The sequence below is a fragment of the Peromyscus maniculatus genome, chromosome 2 (genome assembly GCF_049852395.1).
Source record: "Peromyscus maniculatus bairdii isolate BWxNUB_F1_BW_parent chromosome 2, HU_Pman_BW_mat_3.1, whole genome shotgun sequence".
Taxonomy (NCBI): Eukaryota; Metazoa; Chordata; class Mammalia; order Rodentia; family Cricetidae; genus Peromyscus; species Peromyscus maniculatus.
The window spans coordinates 47,180,174-47,190,500 of record NC_134853.1 but is presented as its reverse complement, the minus strand read 5'-3'; positions in this window follow the sequence as shown (position 1 = coordinate 47,190,500).

The following is a 10,327-nucleotide window of genomic DNA, read 5'->3' as shown; positions in this document are numbered from 1 at the left end:
TATTCCTGATCGCTCCAAGACTTTTATCATGAAGGGGTGTTGGATTTTGTCAAATGCCTTTTCTGCATCTAGTGCGATGATCATGTGGTTTTTTTCTTTGAGTTTGTTTATATGGTGTATTACATTAATGGACTTTCGTATGTTGAACCACCCTTGCATCCCTGGGATGAAGCCTACTTGATCATGGTGGATAATTGTTCTGATGTGTTCTTGGAGTCTGTTTGCCAGTATTTTATTGAGTATTTTTGCATCAATGTTCATGAGGGAGATCGGTCTGTAGTTCTCTTTCTTTGTTGCATCCTTGTTTGGTTTAGGAATCAGGGTAATTGTAGCCTCATAGAAGGAGTTTGGTAATGTTCCTTCTGTTTCTATTATGTGGAACAATTTAGAGAGTATTGGTATTAACTCTTCTTTGAAGATCTGGTAGAATTCTGCGCTGAAACCATCTGGTCCTGGGCTTTTTTTGGTTGGGAGACCTTTAATGACTGTTTCTATTTCCTTAGGAGTTATTGGACTATTTAAATAGTTTATCTGGTCTTGATTAAACTTAGGTATGTGGTATCTATCCAGAAAAATGTCCATTTCTTTTAGGTTTTCCAGTTTTGTGGAGTAGAGGTTTTTGAAATATGACCTTATAATTCTCTGGATTTCCTCAATGTCTGTTGTTATGTCCCCCTTTTCATTTCTGATTTTGTTGATTTGGATTCTCTCTCTCTGTCTTTTGGTTAGTTTGGATAAGGGCTTGTCTATCTTGTTGATTTTCTCAAAGAACCAACTCTTTGTTTCATTAATTTTTTGTATTATTCTCTTAGTTTCTAATTTATTAATTTCACCTCTCACTTTGATAATTTCCTGGCGTCTATTCTTCCTGGGAGACTTTGCTTCTTCTTGTTCTAGAGCTTTCAGATGTGCTGTTAATTCACTAGTGTGCGATTTCTCCAACTTCTTTATGTGGGCATTTAGTGCTATGAATTTCCCTCTTAACACTGCTTTCATAGTGTCCCATAAGTTTGGGTATGTGGTGTCTTCATTTTCATTGATCTCTAGGAAGTCTTTAATTTCTTTCTTTATTTCTTCCTTAACCCATTGGTGATTCAGTTGAGCATTATTCAGTTTCCATGAGGTTGTAGGTTTTCTGTAGTTTTTGTTGTTGTTGAAATCTAGCTTTAAACCATGGTGATCTGATAGAACACAGGAGGTTATTCTGATTGTTTTGTATCTGTTGAGATTTGCTTTGTGGCCAAGTATGTGGTCGATTTTAGAGAAAGTTCCATGGGGTGCTGAGAAGAAAGTATATTCTTTCTTGTTAGGATGGAATGTTCTGTAGATATCTATTAGGTCCAATTGGGTCATGACATCGGTTAAGTCCTTTATTTCTCTGTTAAGTTTCGATTTGGGAGATCTGTCCAGTGGTGAAAGTGGGGTGTTGAGATCTCCCACTATTAATGTGTGGGGTTTTATATGTGGTTTAAGCTTTAGTAATGTTTCTTTTACATATGTGGGTGCCCTTATGTTTGGGGCATATATGTTCAGAATTGAAACTTCATCTTGGTCGATCTTTCCTGTGACAAGGATGTAATGTCCTTCTTGATCTCTTTTGATTGATTTTAGTTTGAAGTCTATTTTGTTGGATATCAGGATGGCTACCCCTGCTTGTTTCTTAAGACCATTTGATTGAAAAGTCTTTTCCCAGCCTTTTATTCTTAGGTAGTGTCTATCTTTGAATTTGAGATGTGTTTCTTGTATGCAGCAGAAGGATGGGTCCTGCTTTCGTATCCATTCTGTAAGTCTATGTCTTTTTATAGGTGAATTAAGTCCGTTGATATTAAGGGATATTAATGACCAGTGATTCTTCATCTCTGTTATTTTTGGTGGTAGTGTGTGTGTACTTCTCTTCTTTGGGGTTTACTGTTGTGGCTTTATCTATTGCCTGTGTTTTCAAGTGTGTATCTAACTTCCCTCGGTTGGAATTTTCCTTCTAGTGCTTTCTGTAGGGCTGGGTTTGTGGATAGGTATTGTTTAAATCTGGCTTTGTCTTCGAATGTCTTGTTCCTTCCGTCTATGATGATTGAAAGTTTTGCTGGGTATATTAGTCTGGGCTGACATCCATGGTCTCTTAGTGTCTGCATTACATCTGTCCAGGTCCTTCTGGCTTTCAGAGTCTCCATTGAGAAATCGGGTGTTATTCTGATGGGTTTACCTTTATAGGTCACTTGGCCTTTTTCCTTGGCTGCTCTTAATATTCTTTCTTTATTCTGTACATTTAGTTGTTTAATTATTATGTGTCGAGGGGACTTTTTTTGGGGGTCTAGTCTGTTTGGTGTTCTATAGGCTTCTTGTATCTTCATAGGCATTTCCTTCTTTAAGTTGGGAAAGTTTTCTTCTATAATTTTGTTGAATATATTTTCTGTGCCTTTGAGTTGGTATTCTTCACCTTCTTCTATCCCTATAATTCGTAGGTTTGGTCTTTTTATGGTGTCCCAGATTTCTTGGACATTTTGGTTCATGACTTTGTTGGCTTTAGTGTTTCCTTCGACTGATGGAACTATTTCTTCTACTGTATCTTCAATGCCAGAAATCCTCTCTTCCATCTCTTGCATTCTGTTGGTTATACTTGCATCCGAAGTTCCTGATCTTTTACTCAGGTTTTCTATTTCCAGCATTCCCTCTGTTTGTGTCTTTTTCATTTTTTCAATTTCCCTTTTCAGATCTTGGACTGTTTCCTTTGTTTGTTTCATTGCTTTTTCATGATTTTCTTTCAGTGCTTTATTGTTTTCTTCCAGGATTTTAATGTTTTCTTCCAGGACTTTATTGTTTTCTTGGAGGGCTTTATTGTTTTCTTCTAATTTGTTTGCCCTTTCCTCTAGTTGTTTACAGCGTTCTTCCAATTTTCTTGTCTTTTCCTCTACACAAGCCTCTACCTTCTTCATGAAGTTACTCATAAGGCTACTTTCTTCTGCTTCTTCCAATTTTTGGTGTTCAGGTCTAGATGTTGGAGGCGAGCTAGGTTCTGGTGATGCTGTATTGCTCTTCATTTTGCTGTATGTACTTCTGCTTTGACGTCTGCCCATCTCCTTGTGGTTCCTTCTTGGTCTTATCAGTGGACTTGTTTCACAAAGAGCTGACAGACTCAGGAAGACTCTCTCTCTTGTCCAAAAGGGAGTTCTCTTGTCCAACTCTTTGGTCCAGAAGGGAAGTCAGGGGCAAGCTCTGGTCCAGAATGGCAGTCGGGGACAGGCTGGGAGCTGGGGGCCGGTCTCTAAGTCTCAGGAAGTGGCTGGGGTCTTGGGCAGATGGGCGTGGGGGCAGGGCGTGGAGACTGCAGGGGCTGCTGGGGGCTTGGAAATGGGGATCCCTCCCGGTGGGGCTAGAAGGGGAGCTGCCCGGTGGCCAGAACCCGGCGCCAAGCTGGGCAGGTCCTCCCGGGGTGGCTGGTGGCCAGGGATGGGGTCCGGGCTGGACCCAGGCACTCACCTCTGGTCCAGAAGGGAAGTTCCTGTTCTTATATCTTAAATTAATCCATTCCCATAAATCTGTACATTGCCACGTGGCTCATGGCTTACCAGCATCTTCACATGCTGCTTGTCCTGGCGGCGGCTGGCAGTGACTCCTTCTGCCTTCCTCTTCTTTCTTTTCTCCTCTCTGTTAGTCCCACCTATACTTCCTGTCTAGTCACTGGCCAATCAGTGTTTCATTTATTGGCCAATCAAAGCAACACATTTGCCACACAGAACATCCCACAGCACCAATTTTCTTTACTATTTAATATTTTGAAAGGTATAGGGCTTTTGCACCTTTGTGTAGCTGGGTGTTTTTAAATTCCCCAAGCACTTGCATATGTATATTTATAAAGCAAGCAATATAAAGAAATTCACAGTCATTGACCCTATACAATTCATTAACTTCAATGCATGTTTCCTATCACTTGATAGAAAACATGGCTGACATTACCTGATTGCCTACCCTGAATATATACATTATTTTATATTTATATATTTTGTTTCATGACTACAGTGACCCTGTAAGGTAAGTATCATTTTCTTTATCCTATGAATAAATTTAGTGTAGCATGAATCCTAATTGCTTTTATTAAAAATCTGGAGCCAGCTATCAGGGTAAATGCTAGAAGATCAGAGAGAAAAAGGAACAAGCCACAGACTCTTCTCACCTCACCAGCTCCTCAGCTTAAAATAACAGAGCTCCTGTCTCCTCCTGCCTTATATTCCTTTTCTCTAGCTAGTCGTATCATTTCCTGTCCTAGTGCTGGGATTAAAGGCAAGGCATGAGATCCCAAGTGTTGGGATTAAAGGTATGTGCCACCACTGCCTGGTCTCTATGGCTAACTAGTGCCTGGCTTTGGCTTCTGATCTTCAGGCAAGCTTTATTTGTTAGAGCTTACACAAAATATAAACACATTTTAGCTCAAAAAGTTTAAGAAATATGGCAAGAAGAGAGGCAGACAGTGTGAAAGGAGGCCATCTTCAAGGATTTAGTCCATGAACCTTAAACTTTATCAACTCTGACTTTTCAGTGTACTGGTATTCTTTCTCTTATGTGCAATGTTTATAGTCCCTTTCTAGTGTGGTCTGATTTATTAGGACTTTGGTTCATTAAGAAACAAACAATTTTAAGATGCCTTCAATAGACCCTTATATCCCATGTATGTACACATACATGAATTTATGGCTCCAGGAAAAAAATCCCAAGGCCGTGCACATGCTTGTCAAGTGTTCTGCCACTGGGCTTTATCGTCAGTCCTTATTTTCCATTTTGTCAGGATGTAGTTGCCTGTGAAAATTCATTTTCTCCCATGAAATACTTTATCTGTACTCTTCACTTGAGCCAAGCAGGTCAAGAAACTAAGGCTTCTTATTGTGGCACCATTCCTATTATTTACTTTAAATGTCATCTATGAGCATGGCTTGGGAAACAGTTTATTTTGCTTAAGACTCTATTCTTTATTTTCCCACCAGTTTTCAAGGGTCTGGTGTTGTGTATGGTACTTGAATTGAGAACACTTTAACATTGCAAGTAAAGGAAACTGAAATGTCAGTTTCTTGCAGGTGGTTTTAATCTACTCTTTGTAACCATAGATTTGTTTTTGTTTTGAGTGGAAGGATTTGGGTAATTCTGCCTTTTGTGTCTAGGTTTTAGTTAAATGGATAGTTTGATAATTAGTTTAAAATTGTCTATTGCCTTTTTTTAATGGATGATTTCTTTTTACGTGGGTAACCACCAAGCAGAACTTTGAAATATGATGTTTGTGGTGATCTGGAGGCTGCTACCCTAAACATTCCATCTCAAGGAATCAATTCAGAGACCTTTATAGAAGCAAAACTCTTGAAACCTAAAAATTCTGGCTGCGTTGAGAGCTAGAAAGATGATATTGACTTTACTCTTTATGTGTAAGTATCAAGTGGGCATTTGGGAGTGGTAGTAAGTTGATTTAGCACATGTAGTTTGGTTTCTAAGCCTTCAGGAAAAAAATCCAACTTGCCTGTCAATAGCATAATTCACTTACATAAGAAATAACAGAATTAGGAATTGTGAGAAATATATAAGTGCTTTTAAATTGTCATAAAAATTGAAACTTTGGGATATGTTTGGGTAGATTAGTATCTTAGTTATTTTTTCTTCTGTTGCTGTGAAAAAACACCACAATCAACACAGCTTATAAAGACAGTGTTTAATTGGACTTATGGTTTTAGAAGATTAGAGGCATAATGGCAGGAGCAGCTGAGAGCTCACATCTTGATCGGCAAGCAAGAGGCAGAAAGAACATATTAGGAATGGCATGACTTTTTTTGAGATCAAAGTCTGGGCCAAGTGACAGCTCTCTTCCAGCAAGGTCATGCCTTCTAATCCTTCCCAAACAGTTCTACCAATCCAGTACCAACTACTCGAACATATAAGACTATGGGGGCCATTTTCACTTAAACCACCACAGATAGCAGATTACACTTTGCCTCACATTCATGGGAAGAGTCCAAATGACAAAGAACAGACTCTATTCTAAAGATGGAGAAAGAATAAGACAGTCAGAAATCCACAAAAATGTAATAGGGCAGCTGAAAAGTGGTGAAATACAAGAGGATCCACACAACTCTGTTTGTGCAGCTCCCAGGTCCAAGCACGAGGACACCTCTCATCTCCAAGGTAAGCTCGGTGGTTCTCATGGAAAGGGCCTGGCTATCCTACTCTTGGGATAATCCCACAGTTATTGAAAGCCTCATGGTTTAGAATCATGGGGGTATGCACCATCTTAAGATGGAAGCTACTGTTTAATACCGAGCTATCCCAGGGGCCAAAGAGCAATCACAAGTCAGGGTATGTGAAGTCAACTGGCCACAGCCCAAGGTAGAGAGCGGCTGCTAGGGAGGCAACTGTGATGATTAGAGCACTCAAACACTGAGCAGCCAAAAAGGAAAGATGGCAAGAGATTGTTCAGGTAGAGAAGTGCACAGGAGGAGGAAGGTGTTGGCTTTACTACTTGATAATAACGTTGGAGTCTAATAGCACTGAGCCCGAGGATAATGGGTAGATGAACCTTTGCATCCATCCACAACAAAATTCACTGTTAGAAAGACTAAGAATTCTCCAATTCCAGTGAACTACTAAACATCCACAACTATTTCCCTCCACCACAGTGTTTAATATTTAATGGATCATAAGAATACAGAGACAGGCCCATATGTCCATATCGCAGGTCTTTGCCTGCTTCTCTCATGCTCAAGATATCTGAGAGACACACCCTAGCTGAAACATTAGCCATCAGCTTATAAACTTGGTCATCTGATAAAGATGGAGAATCTGCTTGAAAAAAGAACATTAGCCAGAAGAAGCCCCGAGTACACAAAAAAGGAGGTTAATAAAGGGAAGATAGTTCAACTAGACATCTGGCACTTTTCCAGTGCAGGCTCAGCAGCATCACAAATCATGTTAAACACCAAAGTCCACAAGTTTATCTGACTGGTCCTCACTGCCACATCCACCTGACAGAGTCTGACTTTGAAGAACCCAAAAGAAACAGCTTTAATACCTCTTATTTTTTTTTTTTTTGGTAATCCTTCACAAAAAAAAAAATCCTTTTTTTATTGAATTATCACTAATGTTTTGACTTTATGTTATCTTTAATTATTTATTTTATTTTTGAGGTTATGTAATTACATCATATCCACCTTCCCTTTCCTCTCTAAACCTTCCTACATATCCCTCTTTACACTCTGCCAAATTCATCACCTCTTTTTCCAATAATTATTGTTACACACACACACACACACACACACACATGTATGCATTCCTAAATACATGAGTATAACCTACTTAGTCTGTATAATGTTGTTTGTACCCATATTTTCAGGGCTGACCATTGGTTTTGGGTAATCAATCTGTGTGCTCTTCCCTGGGGAAGACGCTCTAACTCTCAGAATTCCTTAGTTGCCTATGGTTCTTTATAGGATCTTGGATTTTCCCCACCACCAATCCTACTGTCCACATGAGTATATCTATTCTTGCTGTCCTTGTTCACCTCACATTTAGGTAATTATGTTGGTAAGATTTTATGGGTGAAACATCTGACATTCTTAGGGAACATAATCTCACAATGAATTCCCTGAGCTTTAGACTCTTGAAAATCTTCCCATCCCTTTTTCTTTACTTTTTTTTTTTTAAACCATTTTCTCTTAGGCTTTTTTGGCACTATATTAGTGGACTCTTCTCAATAATAGCCTTAAATGTAAGTAATCTCTTTCCAATTAAAAGACACAGATTATCCGACTGGATTGGAAAACAAGATCCAAATACCAAGTTATGTCTCCAAGAAACATAACTTGAGGGCAAAGACATTCACTGAGTGGTGAAAGTCAATTAACAAACAAATGAAATAAATATGAATATATTTATGATAACAGATATACTTCATACTAGAATTAGCATAAGAGATAATGAAGTTCACTACACATTAATAAAGGGAAATATATATATATATATATATATATATGACATTTATAAATATACATGTAGCAAATTTTGGAGCAATATACATGTACTAAATTTTGGAGCTCCTAGGTTCATAAAACAAACACTGAAAGATAAAAAAGGACAAATAAGCAATCCAATTTAATGTTTTTATGGCATTCCTGAATGTATGAACAAGTGGGTCTCTGATTCTTGTGCCTTAACTTGGACTCTTTTTCTTCTGCTGATTTGTCTTGTCCAACTTTGATGTGATAGTTTTTGCTTCATCTTACATTAAAAAAATGAATTAATGGATGAATGAAAACCTAGCAACTAGAGTAAAGTTTAACAGCTGAAATGTTAGTTACACCTACCAGGAAAGGTAAAATCAATTTTCTCAATAGACTGACACTGGGTATATCAACTATTTCAGTACAGGACTCATGTTTGGAGGTAGTTGAACAACATAGAAAGGACCTCCAGTGTGTGTGTGTGTGTGTGTGTGTGTGTGTGTGTGTGTGTGTATGCTCTTTTATTTGGTTACAGTTTGGTGTGTTTTCCTTTCTTCCTTCTGGATGTGCTATTTTTGTTTGGAAAGTTTTGTTGTTGTACAGGGTTTTATTTGCTTTTGAGAAAGAACTTAAAGTGTAGTGGGTAGGGATGGGGAGAAGATCTGGAAAGACTTGAGGGAGGGGAAGAATATGATCAAAATATATTTAAATTTAAAAATAGTTTTAAATAATAAAATAATATTTAAATTAATTTTCAACTGGATGTGAACATGTCTTCCATAGAAAAATTTATCTTATGTCATTTAACAGTATTGAGTAATTAGTAAGTACTTATTTGATTTAAAAGACTGATTTTATTTTTATTGTCTATTCTCCTCTTTCATTACTAATAATCACATCCTTCCTAGGATTAAAATATTTCATAGTAAAAAATACATCAACAGATATTAGGAAATTGAAATAACATCCTGCATCCTCTCTCAACACCATGGATTCAAGTTGGCTGTCAACAATAGAAACAGCAAAAAGTATATAAACTTATGGAAACTGAGTAACTCACTACGGAATGTAAGTTGGGTCATTAGGAGGAAAAGAGTTCCAAAGGCAGTCAGCAGAGTCAGAGATACACTCACTTACATTGTTAGGAATCCCACAAAAACACCAAGCTAATAGCCATAACATATATGTGGAGAACCTAGTGCAGATCCATGCAGTTCCCTGATGCTTACTGCTTCAGTCTCTGTGAGCCGCTGTGAGCCTTGCTGAGTTGATTCAGTGGGCCATGTTCTTCTGGTGTCCTCCATCCCCTCTGACTCCCACATTCTTTCCTCCCACTCTTCCACAGGATTCCCCAGTCTTTGAGGGGAGGGACATGATAAAGACATACAATTTAGAGCCTCTCTCTGCACAATGTCTGACTGTAGGCCTTGACTAACTTTGATATGAGAGCCTTTGCCTTGTTTTATTGTGTTTGGCTGTTGACTCTTTGAAGCCTATTCTTTTCTGAAGGGGGCATGGATCTTGGGGAAAGTGGAGGTGGCAAGAAGGGAGGAGTAAAGAGAGGGGGGACTGTGGTAGGGATGAATTGTTTAAGAGAAGAGTCTATTTTCAATATAAAAAATTGGGTCAAAACAGAAATCAAGAAGGAAATCAAACCCAAAAGGCCCACAGAAATCCACAAAGATACCCCCACAATAGACTGCTGGCAATGGTCGAGAGACAGCCGGAACTGACCTACTCTGGTGATGGGATGGCCAAACACCCTAATTGTCGTGCTAGAAACCCCATCCAACGACTGAGGGATCTGGATGCAGAGATCCACGGTTAGGCCCCGGGAAGAGCTCCTGGAGTCTAATTAGCGAGAAAGAGGAGGGTTTATATGAGCGAGAATTGTTGAAACCAAGGTTGGATAAAGCACAGGGACAAATAGCCAAAGGAATGGAAACACATGAACTATGAACCAATGGCTGAGGGGCCCCCAACTGGATCAGGCCCTCTGAAGGGGTGAGACAGTTGATTGGCTTGATCTGTTTGGGAGGCATCCAGGCAGTGGGACTGGGTCCTGTGCTCATTGCATGAGTTGGCTGTTTGAAACCTGGGGCTTATGCAGGGTTGCTTGGCTTGGCCTGGGAGGAGGGAACTGGACCTGCCTGGACTGAGTCTACCAGGTTGATCTCAGTCCTAGGGGGAGGCTTTGCCCTGGAGGAGGTGGGAATGGGGGGTGGGCTGGGGGGAAGGGGAGGGGGGAGAACAATGGAATCCGTGGCTGATATGCAGAACTGAATTGTATTGTAAAATAAAATAAAAAAAGAAGTCTATGAAAATAAAAACACAACATAACCAAATGTAAGGGTCACAAT